Source organism: Oncorhynchus gorbuscha, linkage group LG10 (genome assembly GCF_021184085.1).
Source record: "Oncorhynchus gorbuscha isolate QuinsamMale2020 ecotype Even-year linkage group LG10, OgorEven_v1.0, whole genome shotgun sequence".
Taxonomy (NCBI): domain Eukaryota; kingdom Metazoa; phylum Chordata; class Actinopteri; order Salmoniformes; family Salmonidae; genus Oncorhynchus; species Oncorhynchus gorbuscha.
The window spans coordinates 79,986,383-80,013,918 of record NC_060182.1 but is presented as its reverse complement, the minus strand read 5'-3'; the positions used below and the strand labels follow the sequence as shown (position 1 = coordinate 80,013,918).

Genomic DNA, 27,536 nt, shown 5'->3' with positions numbered 1-27,536 from the left:
GCACTGTTGCCTATGGGAGAGCCACCCCTAAAGTAGACTAGAACTGTGCCAATTTTTTCAATGTTTTTGCTTCATCTTTATAATCCGCCATCTTTGATGCAGTATCTCTGCAGACTAACTAAAATCCAGTGGAACTGTTAGGCTATACTAAGACACCCTTGACACCCATGAATTATCTAGTATTCCATTGTTTATATATAGTACCAGTCAAAAGTTTGGACACACCTTGTCAATCAAGGCTTTTTCTTTATTTTTTACTATTTTCTATATTGTAGAATAATAGTGCAGACATCAAAACTATGAAATAACACACATGGAATCATGTAGTAAACAGTGTTAAACAAATTAAAATATATTTTACATTTGAGATTCTTCAAAGTAGCCATCTTTTGCCTTGATGACAGCATTGCACACTCTTAACCAGTTCACGAGGGATGCTTTTCCAACAGTCTTGAAGGAGTTCCCACATATGTTGAGCACTTTTTTGCTGATTTTCCTTCACTCTGCAGTCCAACTCATCCCAAACCATCTCAATTGGGTTGAGGTTGGGTGATTGTGGAGGCCAGGTCACCTGATGCAGCCCTCCATCACTCTCCTTCTTGGTCAAGTAGCCATGACACAGCCTGGAGGTGTGTTTTGGGTCATTGTCCTGTTGGAAAAACAAATGATAGTCCCACTAAGTGCTAACCAAATGGAATAGCGTATCGCTGCAGAATGCAATGGTAGCCATGCTGGTTAAGTATGCCTTGAATTCTAAATAAATCAAAGTGTTGTCAGTAAAGCACCAACATACCTCCTCCTCCATGCTTCATGGTGGGAACCACACATGTGGAGATCATCCGTTCACCTACTCTGTATCTCACAAAGACATGGCGGTTGGAACCAGAAATCTCAATTTTCAGACCAAAGGACAGATTTACACCGGTCTAATGTCCATTGCTCATGTTTCTTGGCCCAAGCAAGTCTCTTCTTATTATTGGTGTCCTTTAGTAGTCGTTTCTTTACAGCAATTGGACCATTAAGGCCTGATTCACGCAGTCTCTTCTGAACAGTTGATGTTGAGATGTGTCTGTTACTTTTTACTTTGTGAAGCATTTATTTGGGCTGTAATTCAGCAAGTAGCGTAAGCAGCAGGTAGCCTAGTGGTTAGAGTGTTGGACTAGTAACCGAAAGGTTGCAAGATCGAATCCCTGAACTGACAAGTTAAAAATCTGTTGTTCTACCCCTGAACAAGGCAGTTAACCCACTGTTCCTAGGCCATCATTGAAAATAAGAATTTGTTTTTAATTGACTTGCCTAGTTAAATAAAGGTCAAATTCTGAGGCTGGTAACTCTAATGAACTTATCCTCTGCAGTAGAGTTAACCTTGGTTTTCCTTTCCTGTGGTAGTCCTCATGAGAGCCAGATTCATCATAGCTCTTGATGGTTTTTGCAACTGCACTTGAAGTTCTTGAAATTTGCCGGATTAATGTCTTAGAGTAATGATGGACTGTCATTTCTCTTTGCTTATTTGAGCTGTTCTTGCCATAATATGGAATAGCTATTTTACCAATTAGGGCTATCTTCTGTATACCACTCTTACCTTGTCACAACACAACTGATTGGCATTAAAAAGGAAAGAAATTCCACAAATGAACTTTTGACAAGGCACAGCTGTTAATTGAATACATTCCAGGTGACTACCTCATGAAGCTGGTTGAGAGAATGCTAAGCGTGTGCAAAGCTGTCATCAAGGCAAAGGGTGGCTACTTTGAAGAATCCCAATCTTGTTTTACACTTTTTTGATTACTACATGATTCCTTATGTGTTATTTCATAGTTTTGATGTCTTCACTATTATTCTACAATGTAGAAAATAGTACAAATAAAGAAAAACCCTTGAATGAGTAGGTGTGTCCAAACTTTTGGCTGGTACTGTACATGTAGGCTATGCTATTGTTTAAGCTGTCATGGTTGTTGAGACATAGTCTTAACAAACGTGGCTATGTTAAACAGATATCAGTAGCAGCTTCATATAAAACCGATTTATAAAATAATTTAAAATAGTCATGGAAAAGCTCATGCTCGCTTTCAATTTGTTTAACTACCTCTATTTTGACAAGCTGTGTTGAATTGAAGAATGTCTACTATTGGGATCGGCTAATCACAAGCTATGAGGTCTCTAAAGGTAAATATTTAATGATCAAAAGCCCCTTGGCCTTGGGCTATCTCCTGAAGAGCCGAGCGTGTGGAGGATAGATCCTGTATCTGGAAAGCTAAGGACTGGAATGCCAAGTCTTACTCTTCCACACCCATGATTCTGCCCATCCATAATATAAACACATATGCCATGTGTGAGCATATACTGTATTTCTATAAAGATGTAATATAGCTCTGCTTCTACCTATAGTAGCCTGATGTGTTTCACTGTCTGTACAGTATGTATTAGACACTCTCTTTATAGTCTCCCAAGCTACAGTGTCATAACAAGCACCATTTAATGGAATGGCATGGCTGCTGAGTTTATTGAATGTTTACTGCACACTTAGGAAGCAGTTCACCAAGGCCCTATGTCAGTCACTGCTCTAACAGGCCTTTATGTTGCTTCATGAATTTAAGTATGATTTCCAGCATGAGTGGAACAATTAAAGATGATATAGTAAAAAAATATATAGTGAGCTACGAGTTATCATTTTGATATAAGCTGTAGAAATGGAAATGAGTGTGCTTCTTTTTCTTTTTTTGGGGTCACTGGTATTTTGGAAAGGACAGTCATTGAGAACCACTAATGCTGCATCAACACAGGCAGACCAATTCAGATATTTTTTCCACTAATTGATCTTTTGACCAATCACATCAGATCTTTTCACACCAGATAATTTTCACATCTGATTGGTCAATTATCCCTCCCCCAGGAGACAGAGTATTAAGGGTTAATCTGAGATCAGATCAGAGGCATTAAAGGATTGATCCCTCACCTCCCATAAGTGGACATCCCAGAGATGGCATCCTATTCAATGTATACTACTTTTCTGGTCAAATGTAGTGCTCTATGTAAGGAATAGGGTGTTCAGCCTCAGGTATCAATGACAATACATTCTAGACAAGGAAGGGACAGGGTGGTACAACAATATGCTGTACAATAATTGGCATACTATATTCTATGTTACTGTAATGGAGTTATCGGAAGAACGTAAGTAACACTATACGCTGTTTTCATTGAAAACTATAACACATTTGGAAATACACAATGTGTTGGTAATATTCAGTGTGGATGAAAGAAATGAAAAAGCACAGTTCTATACTTTTGAGATATGAAAGATTTGAGAGAGGGTGCAGACAGCTGTATAGTTTGCCTGTCTGCTGAATAATGTTTTCTTCTGTTAGCTATAGGTCTAATACAGTACAGTTTATAGAAATAGTCTTGTGGTCCAACTACAATCCTCTCAGGCATTTCTATACAAAGCGTGACATACTATCGTACCAATAATTAATCCTCCATCAATCACAACCTTTGATGTCTAGGTGTGTGTGTGTGTGTGTGTGTGTGTGTGTGTGTGTGTGTGTGTGTGTGTGTGTGTGTGTGTGTGTGTGTGTGTGTGTGTGTGTGTGTGTGTGTGTGTGTGGAAAAGGCTTGGTGGATTTCTCCTTTTGTTTAAAACTATAAATCAAGCTGGAAATCAAAACTTTTTAAGATTTTTTTTTTTTTCAGTGATGTTCTATCTACATTATAAAGAGCTCTTACACATCTCCACGGTAAAGTTCTAGGATGTAGAAGCATTGTCTGGTTGGATTTGCTGCACAGAGGTGGGCAATTCTCCTTACAAATGTGTTGGTCTCAGAAATAGCAACAAAAGATCACTATGAAGTCAACAAGTCTGCATATTTGACCTTAAGGTGAAACAAATGAAAGTGAACACATCGTAACAAATGAATCTGGTTGAGTTACAGTACAGCCAAGTCAGAAAGAGAAAAGAACAGACCTGCGAAGAGAAAGACAGAGAGAAAAAAAAGTAATGTAAACCAGAGAGAGGAACCTTAGTTTGAACTCCATACAGTCCTGCCTACCCTGCCTGACGACAACGACCAGTCTGTCTGTACAGGGGGCTTATCCCTAGAGCAGCTTTACTGTGCTTTACTGACTCTACACGACACTTACATACCTCCATTAGCCCCCCAGCTGGGAACAATAAGCAGGCCTGAACAATTTAAATATTTACGCACCACTAATACACCCAGTTCAACCTTTGGAAGTGCTGCCTTCTGCACATAAAGCAGACCAACCAGCCCCTGACGTCACCCCCTGTATGTCTCACTTCCTTCGCTGGCTATGGCTCTGGGACAGCAAACAGTGTAGCTTGGCCTCTAAGAGAAGCCATCAATTCTATAGAGATGTACCATCAAATTAAGGAATATATTTTGCAAGATTTTAAGAATATATATTTTAAAGTAGTGTCCTTTTAAAAAATAATAATACTTTGCCTTGGACCATTTTGTATTGGTACAAATAATAAGGAAAAGTATGATGCTGGTGATGATGATGGTTTGCCAAAGTGATGATCTCTTGAACCACTGTAAAGAATGAGGCTGATGAAGAAAAAGCAAGGGTGAGTAAACGATACGGACAAGGTGTTTAAGTAGACTGTTGAACCAAAATAAATCCACCTCGGATATATAAACCAGATCGGAGGCGTGAGGAACTAAAAGTAGTAGTCACCCCTGTAGGTCGAGCTATGTTACACAGTTTCCAGTTACAACATACATAAAAGGAACAAAAACAACTTTTAGGACTAAAATCAGTAGTAAATCTCTGTATTCCAAAATGGACCATAATCCTGGAGCTATGGTCTGGTCTGCTCTGCACTGCATGCATCACCAGCTGCTGTCATGGCTGTAATTCCACCATACAGCTCTCATTCCACCATTATTCCTGTAATCCCCCGTAATTCCGTCTGTGCCCTGTTTTTGGCTAAATAAATCCCATGTTACCCCTCCACCATCAGCTTCCCATCAGCTCTGCATCATAATGCGTAGGAGGGTTTCAAAGACTTTTCACATTGCCTTTTTATTACTTACTGGTTAAAACTACTGTGATGTATTTATTATTTTATTCTGTTATGTTCTATCTATTATGTTAAATTCCAGAAAGATGCCTGTCAGATGAAGATACAGTATGGTGTCATGTTGATTTGCCACATTGTCTTATAGTCTTTAAAGGCTCTCAATAAGCTACTTACACATACAGGGCCTTCAGAAAAGTATTTATACCCCTTAACTTATTCCACATTGTCTTGTTACAGCCTGAATTCTAAATGGATGAAATATATTTATTTTCTCACCCATCTACACACAACACCCCATACTGACAAAGCGAAAACATGGTTTGAGACATTTTTAGCAGTCTCTAAGAGCTTTGCACACCTGGATTGTACAATATTTGCACATTATTCAAGGTCTGGGAAGTTTGTTGTTGATTATTGCTAGACAGACATGTTCATGTCTTGCCATATATTTTATAAGACGGTTTAATTAAAACAATAACTAGGCCACTCAGAAACATTCAATGTTGTCTTGGTAAGCAACTCCAGTGTATATTTGGCATTGTGTTTTAGGTTATTTTCCTGCTGAAAGGTGAATTTGTCTCCCAGTGTCTGATGGAAAGCAGACTGAGCCAAGTTTTCCTCTTGCCTGTGCTTAGCTCTATTCCGTTTCTTTTTATCCTGAAAAACTCCTTAGTCCTTTCCGATGAGAAGCGTACCCATAACATGATGCAGCCTAACCTCGCTTATTAACACACGCCTGCCAGCTGCACCAATGTGTTAGAGGAAACACAGTTCACCTGACAACCGAGGTCAGCCTGCAGATGCACGGCCCACCAAAAATCAAATCAAATGTATTGATCACATACACGTGATTAGCAGATGTTATTGCGGGTGTAGCGAAATGCTTATGCTTCTAGCTCCAACAGTACAGTAATATCTAACAAATGACACAACATATACCCAATATACACAAATCTAAGTAGGAATGAATTAAGACTATATACATATATGGACGAGCGATGTCAGAGCGGAACGGACTAAGATACAGTAGAATAGTATAGAATACAGTATATACAAATGAAACTAGTAATGCAGATATTTAAACATTATTAAGTGACTAAGATACCGTAGAATAGTCTAGATTACAGTATATACATTTGAGATAATGCCAGATATGTAAACAATATTAAAGTGACTAGTGTTCCATTCCTTAAAGTGGCCAGTGATTTCTAGTCTAAGCCTATAGGCAGAAGCCTCTAATGTGCTAGTGATGGCTGTTTAACAGTCTGATGGCGTTGAGAAGCTGTTTTTCAGTCTCTCGACCCCATTTTTGACGCACCTGTACTGACCTCGCCTTCTGGATGATAGCGGAGTGAACAGGCAGTGGCTCGGATGGTTGATGTCCTTGATGATCTTTTTGGCCTTCCTGTGACATCAAGTGCTGTAGGTGTCCTGGAGGGTGGGTAGTTTGCCCCTGGTAATGTGTTGGGCATACTGCACCACCCTCTGGAGAGCCCTGCAGTTGCTGGCGGTGCAGTTGCCATGCCAGGCGGTGATACAGCCCTACAGGATGCTTTCAATTGTGCATCTGTGAAGGTTTGTGAGGGTTTTAGGTGAGAAGCCAAATTTCTTTAGCCTCCTGAGGTTGAAGAGGCTCTGTTACGTATTCGTCACCACGCTGTCTGTGTGGATTGTCCATTTCAGTTTGTCAGTGATATGTACGCCAAGGAACTTGAAGCTTCCCACCTTCTCCACTGCTGCGGTCCTGTCAATGTAGATAGGGGGGTGCACCCTCTGCTCTTTCCTGAAGTCCACAATCATCTCCTTTGTTTTGTTGATGTTGAGTGAGAGGTTGTTTTCCAGGCACCACACATCGCTAGAGTGCGATGAGCCAAGTAAAGCCCGTCCGGCCAAACCCTCCCCTAACCCGGACAACGCTGGGCCAATTGTGTGGTGCCCTATGGGACTCCCGATCATGGCCGGTTGTGATACAGCCCTGGATCAAACCCGGTCTGTAGTGACGCCTCTAACACAGCGATTCACTGCGATGCAGTGCTTAGACCGCTGCGCCACTCAGGAGGCCCCTTTGCCACCTTTTTGCTGTTTTACTTTAATGCCTTATTGCAAACAAGATGTGTGAAGGTTAGTATTGTGGAGTAACTACAATGTTTTTGATCCAGTTGCAGTTTTAAGAAAATATAGTTAAGTTTTCACTGCCATTAAACTCTGTAACTGTTTTAAAGTCACCATTGGCCTCATGGTGAAATCCTTGACTGGTTTCCTTCCTCTCCGGCAACTGAGTTAGGAAGGATGCCTGTATTTTTGTTGTGACTGAGTGTATTGATACACCATCCAAAGTGTAATTAATAACTTCACCATGCTCAAATGGATATTGAATGTCTGCTTTAAAATACAATTGACCATTAGGTGCCCTTGTTTGCAAGGCGTTTGAAAACCTCCCTTCTCTTAGTGGTTGAATCTGTATTTGAAATTCACCGCTCGACTGAATTACAGACAATTGTATTTGTATGTGTGGGTTACAGAGATGAGGTAGTCCTTCAAAAATCATGTTTAACGCTATTAGTCCATGCAATTTATATGACTTATATCAGAAATGTTTACTCCTCAACTTATTTATGCTTGCCATAACAAAGTGGTTGAATACTTATTGACCCAAGACATTTCAGCTTTTCATTTTTAATTAATTTGTAAAAATAATAAAAAGCATAATTCCACTTAGACATTATGGGGTATTGTGTGTAGACAAGTGACACACAGTGTCAATTGAATTAATTTTAAATTCAGGCTGTTAACACAACAACATTTGGAAAAAGTCAAGGTGTGTGAATACTTTCTGAAGGTACCATAAACTTTTTTTACAAGGGCTGATCATAGTTCTCCATTGGAGCGCCATTCCTATGGAACTACATTTCCCATACAAACATTGCTTTGTTATCCTTGGTCAGTTCGCGCTAACATGATCAGAGAGGAAGAGGCGAAGCGAGAGGGTTTACTCCGCCCAATATCTGTCCACGAAAAATAAGACCACGAATTCAGAGAGTGTGTCGAATTTGGTAAACAAAAATGTAATTTCTAATTTGATACGTGAGGCTAATTTGATCGAAAATAAGTTTTGTAGGCTAATGGGTAGTTTGTTGCGAAGGTACTGATATAAATGAGTTTATATATACTTTCATTGGCTAGAATGGTCCGACCTGATCTCGCGATCCTCCCGCCTGCCTTCCATCTTTGAGGACATGTATTTCCATTGTAAAACCGGTCACTCAACTATCTTGTCAATATAATAGATCATATTTGCATGAGCGCAAAAGGGATGATCTCACCTACAACAGCCCAATAACTATTGTGTTAAAGGGGAATACACAAGCGTAAAGCGTCGAACTGCTTCGATGATGGATTTGTTTACGAGGTGAGCTAAAACGATATTAGATAACTAACATTATGACAGTGGTGTATTTTTTTCCACAGTGGAATATATTCCAGATAAATGATTTGAAATGATTTATGGCGACACGGATGAGATACGATGACTGAGGATAGGCTGTATGGGTGGGACGAAGGGATAACATGTCAATCGAATAGCAAATTAAAGATCCCTGTGAACCGCCGCCGACACTTTTTGTCAGCAACATTTTGCACAGTAAAGGTGATTTGATCACCTTGGTATGTGAAGAATGTCTTTACACGGTTGCGTTTGCGAGTTTCGTGTGTCTTTTGTCTCAGTTAGTGTATTTATGAGGGCTATGTGGCGAAAGAACCCGTGTTCTACTCATAGAACTTGTGTGCATGCATTACAAACCGCCATAGTATTCAAGTTACATTGAGATTCGACCTGCTTTTTGAATACGCTTTCATCTGTTGTAATTTTACGAGTGCAGTATAGCCTAATTAAGCCTACTGTGTAGGCTAATTTTGGTATGAATGATGGAAACAATGCGAGATGGATATGTTTATAGGCTACATCAGTGTTGATTGACTGCATTCACAACATGTGAATTAATTACTCTACTTTGGCAACAGTAGGCTTTGCCATTCAATGTAATCTCCCTTGAACCTCAGTTAGAAGCTATGCCAGTATGTCTGCCAAGACTCTCAGGGGAGAAAGTGATTATGTTATACTATCAACAAGCAAACAAGTTTCTCTTTATGATGTAGTGGTGTTGGTAAACTGTCTACGGTTTGTATTCTATTTCTATTCAATTCTACTCTTCCCTGGGGGTCAGAATAGCAGTGATACCTATTCATGAAGAGGTTTCATGTTGGGGACATACATAATTTCAGATGTTTTGGTCTTTTTTAGATTGGTGGACCACACCTGGAACTCATGGGTGGAGTCTGAGACAGGTGCTTTATACTGGCATCAGTCACCTGGTGCTTTTCTGAATAGTTTTGTTTTGTCTGCTAGGCTACCTCTTCAGTCTGCTACAGGAACTTACTTCTTCATAGGCATTATACTAATACTAGAGGTTTGAGACCTATAGCTAGACTTGGCTGGCTAAAGATGTAAGACATCCCCATTCTCAGATTAGTCATTTAATACTATTAGATTCTCCAGGAATCAGACTTATCCAAGTCATTAAACCAGTTAAGTCCCAATGAGTTGTTTTTAATCAATTAGAAAAGGGCATAGAGGACATTACAACTAGAGGTCGACTGATTATGATTTTTCAACACCGATACCTATTATTGCAGGACCAAAAAAGCCCATACCGATTAATCGGCCAATTTTTGAAATGTATTTGTAATAATGACAATTACAACAATACTGAATTAACACTTATTTTAACTTAATATAATACATCAATAAAATCAATTTAGCCTCAAGTAAATAATGAAACATGTTCAATTTGGTTTAAATAATGCAAAAACAAAGTGTTGGAGAAGAAAGTAAAAGTGCAAATTGTGCTATGTAAGAAAGCTAACGTTTCAGTTCCTTGCTCAGGACATGAGAACATATGAAAGCTGGTGGTCCCTTTTAACATGAGTCTTCAATATTCCCAGGTAAGAAGTTTTAGGTTGTAGTTATTATATGAATTATAGGACTATTTCCCTCTATACCATTTATATTTCATTAACCTTTGACTATTGGATGTTCTTATAGGCACTTTAGTATTGTCAGTGTAACAGTATAGCTTCTGTCCGTCTCCTCGCTCCTCCCTGGGCTCGAACCAGCAACTCAATGACAACAGCCACCATCGAAGCAGCATTACCCATGCAGAGTAAGGGGAACAACTACTCTAAGTCTCGGAGCGAGTGATGTTTGAAACGCTATTAGCGTGCGCTAACTAGCTAGCCATTTCACTTCGGTTACACCAGCCTAATCTCGGGAGTTGATAGGCTTGAAGTCATAAACAGCGCAATGCTTGACGCACAACAAAGAGCTGCTGGCAAAACGCATGAAAGTGCTGTTTGAATGAATGTTTACGCGGCTGCTTCTGCCTACCACCGCTCAGTCAGATACTTAGATACTTGTATGCTTGTATGCTCAGTCAGATTATATGCAACGCAGGACACGCTAGATAATATCTAGTAATATCATCAATCATGTGTAGTTAACTAGTGATTATGATGGATTGTTTTTATAAGATAAGTTTAATGCTAGCTAGCAACTTACCTTGGCTTACTGCATTCGCGTAACAGGCAGCCTCCTTGTGGAGTGCAATGAGAGGCAGGTCGTTATTACGTTGGACTAGTTAACTGTAAGGTTGCAAGATTGGATCCCCAAGCTGACAAGGTGAAAATCTGTCGTTCTGCCCCTGAACAAGGCAGTTAACCCACCGTCATTGAAAATAAGGATGTGTTCTTAACTGACTGGCCTAGCAAAATAAAGCTATATAACAAATAAAAAAAGAATACATTTTTAAAAAATCGGCAAATCGGCACCCAAAAATACCGATTTCCGATGGTTGTGAAAACTTGAAATCGGCCCTAATTAATCGGCCATTCCGATTATTCGTTCGACCTCTAATTACAACTCTTGTACATGTACCAGTTTTGCCCCTCTCCTCCTGGCATCAGGTGAGGCATTTAAAAGAATGATAACATCAATGTTTGCTGAACCGTCTGAACTCAGCACGCATCTATCCCTAATTGCTGTGTGTAATGATGCAGAAGATGGGTAATGTCTTGGTTATCTCCCTGCACTGCAATGACTTCCGTGATGTTAGATGTGTGTATCTGTGTACAGCACTGGAGTTTCATCCTTTTTAATTAGTAACACCTCTAATATCTAACACGCCGGGCACTGGGTAGATCTTACTTCCCAGCAGCAGACCATTCAGTTCAGATGGGTTGTTGTCTGGCTGCCTGCACTGTGCCCCCAGGCAGACATTCCCCATGGTTCACCAGCCCTGAATCACAGGTTCCTACAGTACTACTGACCTCTCTGCATTCCCCTGTCTGGGACCCCGCCACCCCCCTTGTGTGTGTATGTGTGGGAGGAGAAGTCTTCAATTAAAACCAGTGAGGTCATGCTGATACAGTACCGTACAGTATGTACTGTAGGAGCTATCTCAACGTAAGGGAATGTCAGAGCTGTGCCAAGACTTGATACCGGGACTTATTTCCACTCGAGGAACCGATACCGAGCGAGGAGGAGTCCTGAGAGGGATGTTAGTATTCCTCTGTGATGTTCACACCGCCCTCAAATTCATCTAAAGCTCTGCTCACAGCAGCTCCAGTCCCAGACTTAGTCATGCACAATGACACCATGACGTATTGGTAAAGACTTTTGTCCCACGTTATTTGAAGTACATCTTATAAAGGCTTCATAAAGCATTCATATATGCTTCATAAGCACTGCATACATGGATCACAACTATTAATCTGTAACTGTATTTCATTCTCTATAAAAGATGAATAAATGTGAACAAATAAACGGTTGCTTAGGTCACACTGTCAGGCCACATTATGAATCTTTATAGGACATGATATACACTTATAGATGATTTGTGAAGCATCTATGTAGGGCTTTATGAAGCCTTCATAAAATGCACTTCAAATAAAGCGGGACTGAGTAATGGAGTAATTAATCCCATTGAAAACATATGAATATAATATCAGTAATAAATGATAATGAATGACTGACATCTGCTCTACCACTGTGACATCTGAAGATGTAGCCGTAGAGGGGACGTACAGAAGGGGTAGACGGTTGTAGAGAAAGGAGGTAGAGCATTCTACTCTAACTAGGCTAGTTGTTCATAAAACGTTCCAGTCTTGATCTAACTCTATGGCAATTGGGAAAGCCTTGCAAAAGAGAAACATTGTAGCTCTTCCGTTAAATGTGTAGAGGAGCTACCAATACCATTTGGCACAGTTCTTGTTGGTTCTATTTTTCCTCATAATGAAGTTATGATGTACTGTTTTTAGAATAGTTTTGTTGCTATGTCAAGATATTGATGAGGATAGATGAGCTATCTCACTCAGTGAAACCAAGCCAGTTGTTTTTCCTTTAGTGGTCGCTCAGCTTCTGCCTTTGCCTGTGAACGGCTGAGGAGAATGATTTACCAGAGTACTGTATGCTCTCTGCTGGACTTTAGTGTGTGTGTTTCACTCTCTGATTGTGTGTCTGTTCAAGACTTGCATATTTGCATGTGGTGGAGACAGACCTTGCGTAATACCACAAGGTTGGTAGCAACACACCCCTTCCACCACCCACAGTAAAATCAGGCAGATAGGAGGAGCAACAGCGTGTGCGGTGGTTGCATCAGCCACCATTTAGTTTCTTTGTAGGACTAGTATGAAATGGATGGGACTATCCCAGAGGCTGCTATGGCCCTGCTCTGCCTGGGTTGCCCCACCCATTGAGCCCAGCCCTGTCGGCCCGGTGAGGCTCAACAATGGCCCAGTGTAGCTGTTTGAACTTCCCATTCTCTGTCTTTGTGCTTCAGTGGGGCTGGACAATGGTGTGATCTGGTGCTATTCATTTTCAGGCAGAGGCACAGCCTATCAGTCAGCTCCCCCCAACTTAAACCCTCTAGACCAGAGGACTGCCTCAGTGAACCCTGCTCTCTCCCCTCTCTGCTCCCCTAACCCCCCAGACGAGGTTGTCAGCACCCACACTGCATACATAAACATACAGAGATAGAGGCACTACCGACTGTTTTATAGGACTTTACACCCAACAGTGTAGCTGGGAAGTGTCCCTATTGCATAAAAGGTGCTTCATCGCTCTCTTTCTTCACTGTCTTATGCTCTGCGTCTTTGATTAGGCGTGAGGAGCAGGCAGCTTGGAAATGTTTTGAATAATCTTCGATTGTTGGCAAGTGTGTTACAGTGCTATGCTTTGAATCATTACACTCTCTTATTTGTTAATAGGGCAGAGAAAGTGTGAACAGGCATTCCGCTTAGAGGGACACACTACATCACCATACTCAGAAACAATGTCAGCCTCACATACAAACTAAGCCGGTTCCTACTCTGATCCCGAACTATGAAGTTGTAACGGAATTACGCTGTATGCCAAACAAAAACCATTCAAAGTTTAACAAACAACTCTATGCACAATGACTCATTTGAACAATTTACACAGTAAAAAAAAAAACTTTTACTGGAAAACTGTGCAGATGCAAAGTTTGGTAACAGAATTACAGTGAAATCTCCCTCCGTTTTGTTCTGTTACCAGACTTTGTATCTGCACAATTCTTCCTGTAAATGTGCTTTTGTAAAATTTTCTGTGGAAATCGTGAAAAGTAATCATTCATATGCGTAGAGTTGTGTGGTTTGCTAAACTTTTAAATCAATGGTTTTTGTTTGGTATATATTTAAAGTAAAAAATCTGAGTCTCGTTAATCTGTCACCATGGAATTGCCCTTGGGGCAAGAGTGAAACTATCAAACCGTGAGCCAAAATGGTTTCCCACAAGGCCAGGCCTAAATCGATGAATGTCTGATTGTGACATGCTAACATAGAGCCCAGGTGGCATTCCACTGTGAATCACATTGAAAAACCTGAGTTGTTTGTCACCAACATTCCAAGTAGGACGTCTCACAGACACTGTTGTTCCAAATGTCTGGGAGTGTTACAAAAGTTGAAGCAATGTGACTTGCCATGTTGCAATGATGCTTGATCGGTATGAATGATTGCCACAGTGTTGCTACAGACATGCACAGAATACCCCACATTTGCGTTGATGTTTTATAGTTATCTGTAGCTATCTGTCTATCAGTCCTGCCGCTCCTCGCTCCATGGTTGCTGTTTTCACTGACAACAACTACAGTATTTGCTTGCCTGTCAATGTCATTGCGAGTGGGGCAGTTGCTCACAGTGTGTGAGTTTTGTACTCTAAATATTGATGGGGTTTCCAAAGAAAGCAAACCAATGGGATTGTTTTTGTAATGTTCATAATAAGAATTGATTTCCCATGGCACATCACTTTTGATCAAAGTTTTAGTCTTTTGTTAACCATCTGAACTTAGGCCTATATGGGCTGCAGGGGATTTATGTTTGATAGGACTCCTGATCTTGTGTAAGTTCTCCCAAATTGACGATAGGCCTCTATCATTCAATATGGACATGCTGTGCTTCCTATACCTGTGTCTCGTCCTCACTGTTCTCTTCATGAGATCATTTATAGGAAATGTTTTCTGTCATATTGGTACTTTCTGTGTAACTCCTTTGGTCAGAGGTAAAGCAGATGGGTGGGCTGACCTACTATACAGCACATGTCCTCCTCAAAGAATATCATATTCTGCTGAGGTCTGAGACATCCAGGTCCGCGTATCTTTCCAACATAAAACTTGATGTGGTTATAAATGTTCATATCCTGGATCGGTGAGGAGGATGTCAGGTAGCTCTGATCCTTTCAACAGATGGGAGGAGAATTGATGGCTACTGTCTGGTCTCTGACTCAATCCGAAAAACTGTCTTATGTTGGTCATGCATATCAAAATGTTCCAAACAAACTCTGACCTCTTAGAATTGTATTTTTAACTACCTCAAGTAGGAAGGAAGCTCTGTCTGATCTGTCCGAAGTGAACCAGGATTCTGCATTTGTTGTTGGTGCTACCATACATCATCTGTTTGCACTTTGTATCCTCAATGACTCAATGACACTGATTTCACCCTGAGTCTATACCTTGAGTAACTTACAGTAAGCAGATAAGCGATCTTCTGAACAATAACAACAAGTTTCAAGTTTTAATGCACAAGTACTTTGAAATGCCTTTCTTTCAAACTCAAAACCCAACAAAAATATGAAGAACACAATAAGTAAGTTAGCATACTATAAACAGGATTAGTTCAAATACCATATTTACAATGTGCAGGGATACTGGAGTAATGAAGGTATATATGTACAGGAGTAAGGTGACTTAGCTTCAAGATATAAGATAAGCAGAGTAGCAGCAGCTTGTATGTGAGTGGGTGTCCATGTGTGCAGAGGCAGTATAAATGTATGTGCATGTTATGTGTGAGTGGGCAGATGATGGCGTGAGTGTGTGAGTGTGTAGGGCTCTGGGAGTGTGTAGGGCTCTGGGAGTGTGTAGGGCTCGGTGAGTGTGTAGGGCTCTGGGAGTGTGTAGGGCTCGGTGAGTGTGTAGGGCTCGGTGAGTGTGTAGGGCTCTGGGAGTGTTTAGGGCTCGGTGAGTGTGTAGGGCTCGGTGAGTGTGTAGGGCTCGGTGAGTGTGTAGGGCTCTGGGAGTGTGTAGGGCTCTGGGAGTGTGTAGGGCTCGGTGAGTGTGTAGGGCTCTGGGAGTGTGTAGGGCTCGGTGAGTGTGTAGGGCTCTGGGAGTGTGTAGGGCTCGGTGAGTGTGTAGGGCTCGGTGAGTGTGTAGGGCTCTGGGAGTGTGTAGGGCTCTGGGAGTGTGTAGGGTTCGGTGAGTGTGCATAGAGACAAAAACAAAAAATAAAAATGTCAATGAGGATACAAGGTTAACTCAGATGGTCTGTGTAGCTATTGTTAGCTATTTATCAGCCTTATGGCTTGGCCATTGAAGGTATTCAAGAGCCTGTTGGCTTCAGACTTGATGCACTGGTACCGCTTGTCGTGCAGAAGCAGGAGAAATAGTCTATGGCTTGGGTGGTTGGAGTCTTTTTTCCCCCGGGCCTTCTTACCACACCGCCTGATATAGATGTCCTGGTTGGCAGGGAGCTTGGCCTCTGTGATGTACTGGGTTGTCTGCACCACCCTCTGTAGTGCCATGCGATCGAGGGCGCTGCAGTTGACATACCAGGCAGTGATGCAGCCAGTCAAAATCCTCTCAACGGTACAGAAGTAGAACTTTTGGAAGATTTGGTGGCCCATGCCAAATGCCAAGTCTTTAGTTATTTGCACACCGAGGAACTTGAAGCTCTCAACCTGCTACACTATGGCCCCGTCAATGTGGCGTACTAGCCCCCCGTTTCCTGTAGTCCACGATCAGCTCCTTGTTCTTGCTGATGTTGAGGGAGAGGATGTTGCTCCGGCACCACACTGCCAGCTCCCTGTCAGCTGACTCATCATCTCCTGTGATCAGGCCAAGCACAGCTGTGTTGTCAGCAAACTTGATAATGGTGTTGGAGTCATGCGTGGCTACACTGTCGTGGGTGAATAGGGAGTACAGGAGGGGACTAAGCACATATCCCTGTGAGGCCCCTGTGTTGAGGGTTTGTGTGGCGGAGGTGGTTGCCTACCCTCACCACCTGGGATCAGCCCGTCAGGAAGTCCAGGGTCCAGTTGCAGAGGTAGGTGTTCAGACCTAGAGTCCTAAGCTTGGTGACGAGCTTGGAGGGCACACTGGTATTGAACGCTGAGCTGTAGTCAATGAACAGCATTCTCATATATGTATTCCTCTTATCTAGGTGGGTGAGGACCGTGTGGAGAGCAATTGAGATTGTGTAACCTATGGATCTGTTGGGGCGGTATACAAATTGGAGTGGGTAAAGGGTGTCTGGGATGAGTTAATTAATGTATGCCATAATCAGCCACTCAATGCACTTCATGATTACAGATGTGAGTGCTACAGGGTGGTAGTCATTGTGGCATGAAAACTTAAGAGTTCTTGAGAACAGGAATGATGGTGGTCATCTTAAACCATGTGGGGATTACAGAGTGGGACAAGGAGAGGTTGAAAATGACTGTGAATACGCCTGCCAGCTGTTTTGCTCATGCTGAGAACACGCCCTGGAATACAGTCGGGCAACATGGGGAGGTACAGAGGGATGAAACCAGACTGCCTCTTGCTGACTATCTCCTGTCAGCCGAGGGATTGTGTGATTGGATGATATATACATTCTTTTGAATGTTGTTAGTGTCCCGCATACAAACAGGGTCTGTGTCCCAATTCTTAATCCTTCTTGTGCACTTGCCCACATCCCATTAAAAGGAAATGACTGATGTGAAGAAATATGATGGAAACTCTCTATAGCGTATGCTTATGCGTATCAAATGCTATTTACTGTAGATCTGTTCAGAGGCGTGCACAAGTGTACACTTCCCAGAAAATTGGGATGCAGGCAGGGTAAATATGTTTCTCACAGTGAACAGTGTTATGGCTATCGAAGATAAGTGTCTGACAGCTCACTTCACTGTGCTAATGAGGCCGCAGCTAACTGGACTAAAGTGCCCTGCTCATGACAGCGACAGGACACAGCTTGTTCCACAGCACGACTGGGACCCGAGCAAAGCAGTGCCATGTGTTTCAGCCCACTGTAATTCTCACAGTGGGATGGTCGTCATGTTTGGATGTTTCATGAAACATTTGATGATTCGTGTTGACATCCTGGTGAAGTTCTAACTATGTCCTGTAACTAACCAAGCCCTATTCATCACAGCAGACGTCTGTCATTAATGTTGGATTCAGCTGGAAATGTGTACGTGCGATTGAGACATTGTGTTATTGATTGTGTCAGATTATGAGCCATTGTGAGATTTGTCTCCAGGGCTTGCTGATATTCCAGGTCGGGTTACTGAGGTCTGTGTGTCACTCCTTCGATGCATCAGCTTATCCTGTTGAGGCACGCCCAGAGGGAAAAACAAGACTCTCCCTTCACGGAACTGTTTACTGAAACACAGTTTAGGAGATTCTAAACGTCTGTGAACATAGCATGCATGAAACATGCATAGGCTGTTTTATTTCCCAGGCTTTTCAACCACTGTCATAAAAAATGGCTTGAATATCCCAGATATCCCATTAAAAGGCAGTATGTCTGTAATCAGAGGAGTGTTTTTGCAGCCGCGTGATATGATGACTGTGTGTGTGCGTGCGTATGTGTTCGTCCATCTGTGGCATTCCTCTACAGTCTTCACAGACAGACGCTGACAGTGAGTCAGGTAGTCCGTCCCAGAGTGGGAATGCATCATGACCAGTTTGTTTCATTACAAAAGTGATGGTGGCCATGTTATTTACTAGGAGCCTGGCAGGCTACAGGCTGTGTGAATGAGACTGAGGGAGAGCTGTCCTCAGCTGTCTGGCCCCACAGGGGAATGTCAGTCTGTCTGACCACTCACCAGTTGGTATCAGCTAGCCACTGAGCCTCTGCAGACTGGGCAGGCATCCGTAGACAGCCAGGACAGCCCAGGGTGCTGACTGCTGGCAAACACTGGTTCTCTCTCTGAGGGCAGCCAGGTCCTGCTCTGTGTGACTCTGTGACATGGACAAAGTCCTCTTTCTAGAGGGGAGGAGGATTGCTGAGTCCATTGAATAGCTTGTAACAGGCTCCATTAGATTGGCTCCTGTGTTTTTGATACCATGGGATACTTTTCAATGACTTGTGTCCACATACTAGTTGACTCTAGACCACCAGTTGTTGGAGCATTGTGTCCCAGTATCTCTGTGTGTCATTCATTTCACAGCATGGTGAGATTATAGATAATTTGCTCTCTGCTTGTTAATTGTCATCGATACACTGTGTGTCGTGAATGATGCTGTATTTTCCAACAGCATAGTGAATGAGACTTTGTACACCAGAGGGCTTTGCACTGAGAGAAAGAGGGCTGAGGCATGTGCCGAGTTAATAAAATCAAAAAATCAGAGCAAGCCTTTATCCATTGGCTCATAAAGAGGATTCTGGCAGCAGGGGAAACCCCCTTTTATTCCTCTACTTAGCAACTATCTGAGAACACCAACATGAGAGCGAATGCTGCTGGGTATTATTTGGGCAAAGGTCAGTCATCCACAGGAACACTAACATGCTGTTTACGGACTGCAGTGGACAGAGGACGCAGCCCAAATGGCACCCTATTCCCTATTTAGTGCACTACTTTTGACCAGGGCCCATAGGGTCCATAAGGTGCCATTTGGGATCAACAGAGTTACTTGCTGTAACCTTTTAAGCTCAACATTGCGTTACTGCTATGTTTTTATCAGCTCCAACGTTGGGCAACTGTTGCAGATGTATTCCTCAGGGAAGTTTCAGTGTGTTTTGCAAATCTAAAATGCTTGAAATCATACCCCCACCTTACATTGGGTGTAGTATTGCAGTGTGTATAGTAGAGTATTGGTATAGTAGAGTATTGGTATAGTAGAGTATTGGTATAGTAGAGTATTGGTATAGTAGACTATTGTGTTCCTTTTTTATTGACATGAGTCAAATGGGTGGGGAAACATCTAGAATGATCCCAAAGGTGATTATCCACTTGAATCACAATCGTAAGTCAAAACACTGGGAAAGGGAACTGAATGCATTCAACTGAAATGTGTCTTCCGTGTTTAACCTAACCCCTCTGAATCAGAGAGGTGCAGGGGGCTGCCTTAATCAACTTAGATTTTTCCACCTTGCTGGCTCCGGGATTCAAGCCAGCGACCTTTCCGGTTACTGGCCCAACACTCTTAACTGCTAGGTTACCTGCTGTACGTACTGGTGGTGGTTGGTGGGAAATTGAGTCTTAAAGCAGATTGAAAGGATTGCCTCAGAGGCAGATACAGTATGTGTGTGTGTGTCTATCGTGTGTGTGTGTGTGTGTGTCTGTCTGTCTGTCTGTCTGTCTGTCTGTCTGTCTGTCTGTCTGTCTGTCTGTCTGTCTGTCTGTCTGTCTGTCTGTCTGTCTGTCTGTCTGTCTGTCTGTCTGTCTGTCTGTCTGTCTGTCTGTCTGTCTGTCTGTCTGTCTGTCTGTCGTGTGTGTCAAACAGTAGTGTGATATGTTCTTGGTGAGGAAAGCCCTCATCACTCCCTTAATAGCTTAGTATTCTGAGAAAATGATAGGACATGGACTCTGTATGTCTGGTGGATGGAAGGCAAGATGACAAATCCATCCATTGTAGCGCAATGTAAGTTACGTTGGCCTAGTCTGTGTGGTGATTGATTGTCAGTGATAGATAATATGTTAGGGTGTGTGATGAGTCGATCTTCTACAATAGAGCTCCTGCTAGTGTAACCCAATCTGGATACAGATGGTCCATGTCACTAAGAGTATTGATCTTTCAACATGGCAGGAAACACACACACACACACACACACACACACACACACACACACACACACACACACACACACACACACACACACACACACACACACACACACACACACACACACACACACACACACACACACACACACACACACACACACACACACACACACACACACACACTTCTCTAAGTGGAACAGAAAGAAAGCTGAGAGCAGTGGGAGGAGCCCAGCTCTGACTCCCTCCAATAGAAACACGCTGGTCACTGGGGGGTGTGGCATGGCATAGGGATGTGGGCTGGCTGACTGCAGCAGCAGCAGAAGCCAACCACAGTGGGTTTGTGTGTCTCTGTCCATATGCTCAGAGCAGTGTGGACTGACGGCCTGTGTGCTGTCTCAGTGTAGTCACTTCCAGAGATCCTTTAAGTGGGGAGACTTTACTGGATTACAGTGAGTTAGACTTGGATAGATTGATAAGTGTTACTGTAGAATAGAGAAGCAGTTCTGTGTGACAGATAGTTTGCGACTGACTGTGAGGCTGTGTATTTATGTGCAGACAGAGGAGTTGGCTCGACTACAGCTACAGTTCAGTGACCACGCTTCACTGACTCAACCCGTGGATGTCACAATGCTATGTCCATGCTGAGGAGGTCTTTCTGTTCCGAGCTGTTCTGCTGGATGAGGCTGGAGCTGGATGTGTTTCTCTCCTTTCCTGGACTGTGATTGTGGTGATCTCACTGCTGGAGACATAGGAAGCTCTGTCTTCAGCTCTTCTCACATTCTCGGTCATCTGGTCTCTAGTAGCGCTGGCTGCCTGCCTGTAGAAAGCAGAGAGCAGAACAGAGAGCAGAGCAGGACTCACTCTGTTCTGTGGAGCTTGTTTCGCTGCCTGGACTGGACTTTATAACGAGGATGTTTACCCATATAAGAGGATATATTGCTGTTGTGTAAAAAGGTAAGATTGTTTAAAAATGTTTCAATGAAAGCATTACAAGACTTCTGGCTGTATGTTATTCAACAGGGGAACAACAACACTCGCACAGTAATGGATCTTAGGGGAAATCTGTGGCTGCTTCTGTTTCTCTATGGACAACTAACTCTAAGGGAAGCATAAGTAGTGTGCTACTGGCACAGTGGAATTCTACTCCCTTTTACTCCCTCTGTATTTAGGCAGCTATGTGCTCAGAATGTGTCTGTCATAATTCAAGGGAAAACAACACTCCGTCTGTCTCTGTGTGGTGTGAGCTGGGAATGCAGGGAGCCCTGAACAAAAAAAACTATAATGAGACTCGTATGCATTTCTTCCTAGGGTGAGCCAACACACACACACACACACACACACACACACACACACACACACACACACACACACACACACACACACACACACACACACACACACACACACACACACACACACACACACACACACACACACACACACACACACACACACACACACACACACACACACACACACACACACAGCAGCACGTCAGATTGTTTAACTATAATGAGACTCTGGTCTGTATGCATTTCTTCCTAGGGTGAGCCAACACAGTTAGTAGTTTCACATTTTTCACACACACACATCTGCTCAATATTGCACACAATGGATGTTGTTAGATGCACATGAAGCACACTACACACACACACACACACACACACACACACACACACACACACACACACACACACACACACACACACACACACACACACACACACACACACACACACACACACACACACACACACACACACACACACACACACACACACACACACACACTGCCCAGAGACTCCCACCCATCATTGATTGGCAGCTGGGGGACCCATGCAGCCGAAGCTTAGCCTATAAAAACTCATTACTCACACTGGTCCTTGTTCAATCCCAGCGACTCATCCCGCTGGATTAGCACATGTAATGCAGGCAGGGCTCTGAATCAGAAACAGCCCTGGCAACAAGGGAGGAGAGCAGTGGGTATCCAGGGTCCTGGGGAAAAGGATGAGTTTAGAAAATTGGAAGTTAGCTCAGATATGGCTGAATGAGAGGGAGGGATCTGGGATGGTGAAGAGTGTGTATATGTGTGGTTGGTTTTCATCAGAGGCATCTAAACCAGCTGTGGTGTGTGTGTGTGTGTGTGTGTGTGTGTGTGTGTGTGTGTGTGTGTGTGTGTGTGTGTGTGTGTGTGTGTGTGTGTGTGTGTGTGTGTGTGTGTGTGTGTGTGTGTGTGTGTGTGTAACTGCACTCCTGCAGGGACCAGGGACTGTATGCCTCTGGTTATTTCATGAGTGGGATGGAAGAGGGCTGGAGGCATCCCCCTATTGGCTTGACATTTGACCCTTCTATCAGAGCCCAGGGGAACTAAGAGCCGATTGGCCTGTCAGCACCCTGCTAATATTGATCTTAGCAACTCTCTAGACCCTGAGTGCTCCACTCTGCTCCACTCTGCAGTCTGAGTGATCTGATCCCAATGGCATTCTGTCAGGAGAGCACCAAAACAGCTCCGACCGACCAAAATCAATTCCAAATGTTCCCGACTCTAACCAAAATGTAACACACATGTCGCTAGCTAGGCTATATGACCTGGTCTGCGTCCCAAATGGTACGCAATTCCCTATGGGCCCTGATCGAAAGTAGTACACTATATAGGGAAAATGGTTCCATTTGGGATGCAGCCCTGGGTGGTTTTCAGATCCAGCGAATAGGAAATTGCCCCCCTATTACCTCCGACACACATGCCTGTCTATTTCTGTCCTTGCTTCCTTTCCTCTCCAAGTGGTTCCAATGATGGTGTCCAGATCATCTCCATTATAATGTGATCTGACAATAAGATGAGCTAGTTTTCCATCCATGCAGTGAGTGAATAGGTCACATGGTAAAATGTGTGTGTTTTATAAATCTAGTATCTACTGTTGCGCCGAACGATGAGTTCTAAATAGACACACTTAGCCTCCTTTTGATGACATATTGACAGAGATGAAATCGATCAAGGGACTTGTGGGATTCATTACGTAAAACGCATCCCATGGTCTGATTGACTGACCTCGTTGAACTGGACAGGTTAGCCTGCGCTGACTTCTCTCTCTTATGTAATACTCTAAATGGGTTGTCCTGGGTTTCGCAATATCGTTTGATCACTTAAAAGGTCTGGCTTCTAAGGGGAGGTCTGTGCTGTGCTCAATGCACTATGCAACAGGCTTCCTCAGTACCCGGGTTATCATTCCATTCATGTTGATTGTGTCGACATCACAGGGGTCTGAGCTTCAGATATATTCACCCACATTATTTAAAATGACTGATAAATGCATTAGTTTTTTCGGGTAGGATCGATTGATTAGATTACCTGCAGTGCAAATGTAAATCATTCACATGTATGAATCACCATCAATCAGAACATAGATGAAGATTGTTTAGGTGATGATAGCTAAGCACATCTTACGTTTCTCTACCGGTGCTGGCCACATAAATGAGTAAATAAATATATATATATACACTACCATTCAAAAGTCTGGGGTCCTTAGAAATGTCCTTGTTTTTGAAAGAAAAGCTTTTTTTTTGTCCATTAAAATAACATCAAATTGATCAGAAATACAGTGTAGACATTGTTAATGTTGTAAAGGACTCTTGTAGCTGGAAACCCCTGATTTAAAAAAAGAAATGAATATATACATAGGCGTACATCACTCCTGTGTTCCAATGGCACGTCGTGTTAGCTAATCCAAGTTTATCATTTTAAAAGGCTAATTGATCATTAGAAAACCCTTTTGCAATTATGTTAGCACAGTTGAAAACTGTTGTTTAAACCGATTAAAGAAGCAATAAAACTGTCCTTCGACTAGTTGAGTGTCTGGAGCATCAGCATTTGTGGGTTCGATTACAGGCTCCAAATGGCCAGAAACAAAGAACTTTCTTCTGAAACGCGTCAGCCTATTCTTTTTCTGAGAAATGAAGGCTATTCCATGCGAGAAATTGCCAAGAAACTGAAGATCTTGTACAACGCCGTGTAATACTCCCTTCACAGAACAGCGCAAACTGGCTCCAACCAGAATTGAAAGAGGAGTGGGAGGCCCTGGTGCACAACTGAGAAAGAGGACAAGTACATTAGAGTGTCTAGTTTGAGAAACAGACGCCTCACAAGTCCACAACTGGCAGCTTCATTAAATAGTACCCGCAAAACACCAGTCTCAATGTCAACAGGGGAGCTGCAACTACGGGATGCTGGCCTTCTAGGCAGAGTTGCAAAGAAAAAGTCATATCTCAGACTGGCCAATAAAAAGAAAAGATTAAGATGGGCAAAAGAACACAGACACTAGACAGAGGAAGATTGGAAAAACGTGTTATGGACAGACTAATCTAAGTTTGATGTGTTCGGATCACGAAGAAGAACATTCGTGAGATGCAGAAAAAATCTGTCAAGCATGGTGGAGGCAATGTGATGGTCTGGGGTTTCTTTGGTTGTGGTAAAGTGGGAGATTTTTACAGGGTTAAATGGATCTTGAAAAAGGACGGCTATCACTTAATTGGAGCCAATATCCTCCTACAACACGACAATGGCCCAAACTATGCAATAACTATTTAGGGAAGAAGGAGTCAGCTGGCATTCTGTCTATAATGGAGTGGCCAGCACAGTCACCGGATCTCAACCTTATTAAGCTGTTGTGGGAGCAGCTTGACCGTACGGTACGTAAAAGTGCCCATCAAGCCGATCCAACTTGTGGGATGTGCTTCAGGAAGCATGGGGTGAAATCTCTTCAGATCACCTCAACAAATTGACAACTACAATGCCAAAGGTCTGCAAGGCTGTAATTGCTGCAAATGGAGGATTCTTTGATGATAGCAAAGTTTGAAGGACACAATTATTATTTCAATTAAGAATCATTATTTATAACCTTGTCAACGTCTTGACTATATTTTCTATTCATTTTGCTAATTTCATGTATTTTTTCAAGGACATTTCTAAGTGGCCCCAAACTTTTGAACGGTAGTGTACAGTTGAAGTCGGAAGTTCACATACACTTGTTTTGGAGTCATTAAAACTCGTTTTTCAACCACTCCACAAATTTCTTGTTAACAAACTATAGTTTTGCCAAGTCGGTTAGGACATCTACTTTGTGCATGACACAAGTCATTTTTCCAACAATTGTTTACAGACAGATTATTTCACTTATCAGAAGTTTACATACACTAAATTGACTGTGCCTTTAAACAGCTTGGAAAATCCCAGAAAATTATGTCATGGCTTTAGAAGCTTCTGATAGGATAATTGACATCATTTGAGTCAATTGAAGGTGTACCTGTGGATATATTTCAAGGCCTACCTTCAAACTCAGTGCCTCTTTGCTTGTCATGGGAAAATCAAAAGAAATCAGCCAAGACCTCAGAAAAAAGATTGTAGACCTCCACAAGTCTGGTTCATCCTTGGGAGCAATTTCCAAATGCCTGAAGGTACCACGTTCATCTGTACAAGCAATAGTACGCAAGTATAAACCCTATGGGACCATGCAGCCATCATACCGCTCAGGAAGGAGACACGCTCTGTCTCCTAGAGATTAATGTACTTTGGTGCGAAAAGTGCAAATTAATCCCAGAACAACAGCAAATGACCTTGTGAAGATGCTGGAAGAAACAGGTACAAAAGTATCAGTATCAACATGTAAAACGAGTTCTACATCGACATAACCTGAAAGGCCGCTCAGCAAGGAAGAAGCCACTGCTCCAAAACCACCATAAAAAAAGCCAGACTACGGTTTGCAACTGCACATTGGGACAAAGATTGTACTTTTTTAATGTCCTCTGGTCTGATGAAACAAAAATAGAACTTATTGGCCATAATGACCATCGTTATGTTTGGAGGAAACAGGGGGAGGCTTGCAAGCCGAAGAACACCATCCCAACCATGAAGCATGGGGGGGGCAGCATAATTTTGTGGGGGTGCTTTGCTGTAGGAGGGACTGGTGCACTTCAAAAAAATAGATTGCATCATGAGGTAGGAAAATTATGTGGATATATTGAAGCAACATCTCAACATCTCAAGACATCAGTCAGGAAGTTAAAGCTTGGTTGCAAATGACTCTTCCAAATGGACAATGACCCCCAAGCATACTTCCAAAGTTGTGGCAAAATGGCGTAAGGACAACAAAGTCAAGGTATTGGAGTGGCCTTCACAAAGCCCTGACCTCACTCCCATAGAAAATGTGTGGGCAGAACTGAAAAAGTGTGTGCGAGTAAGGAGGCCTACAAACCTGACTCAGTTACACCAGCTCTGCCAGGAGGAATGGGCCAAAATTCACCCAACTTATTGTGGGAAGCTTGTGGAAGGCTACTCTAAACATTTGACCCAAGTTTTTAAAAATTACACAAACTGACACACACACACACACACACACACACACACACACACACACACACACACACACACACACACACACACACACACACACACACACACACACACACACACACACACACACACACACACACACACACACACACACACACACACACACACACACACACACACACACAGTACTAGACAAAAGTTTGAACACACCTACTTATTCAAGGGTTTTTCTTTATATTTACTATTTTCTACATTGTGGAGTAATAGTGAAGACATCAAATCTATGAAATAACACATATGGAATCATGTAGTAACCAAAAAAGTATTAAACCGATCAAAATATATGATATATTTCAGATTCTTCAGTTGCCACCCTTTGCCTTGATGACAGCTTTACACACTCTTGGCATTCTCTCAAGCAGCTTCATGAGGTAGTTACCTGGAATGCATTTCAGTTAAGAGCTGTGCCTTGTTAAATACATTTGTGGAATTTCATTCTTAATGCATTTGAGCCAATCTGTTGTGTTGTGACAAGGTAGGAGTGGTATACAGAAGATAGACCTATTTTGTAAAATACCAAGTCCATATTAGGCCGTGAACAGCTCAAATAAGCAAAGAGAAATGACATTATTACTTTAAGACATGAAGGTCAGTCAAGTGTTTAACAAATCAAAATATTAATGTTTAGAGCCTGGAATGAGTAGGTGTGTCCAAACTTTTGACTGATACTGTATATATATTTTTATTTTAGTAATTTAGCAGATGCTCTTATCCAGAGTGACTTACAGTTAGTGCATTCATCTTAAGATAGCTATGTG

At 42.4% G+C, this 27,536-nt stretch overlaps 1 protein-coding gene across 3 annotated transcripts in view; it reads left to right on the top strand.

Moving 5' to 3' along the window:
• Positions 1–8,326: 8,326 nt before the first annotated feature.
• The window catches only part of daam1a (dishevelled associated activator of morphogenesis 1a), an 88,169-nt gene continuing 68,959 nt past the window's right edge, over positions 8,327–27,536 (top strand). For 2 of the 3 annotated variants that reach the window (XM_046367185.1, XM_046367181.1), the window contains exon 1: positions 20,692–21,326. The gene's annotated coding sequence lies outside the window, so the exon portion shown is untranslated. Of the gene's footprint in view, positions 8,451–20,691; positions 21,327–27,536 lie in introns of those variants that run through there. The other variant, XM_046367182.1, reaches the window with a different exon arrangement.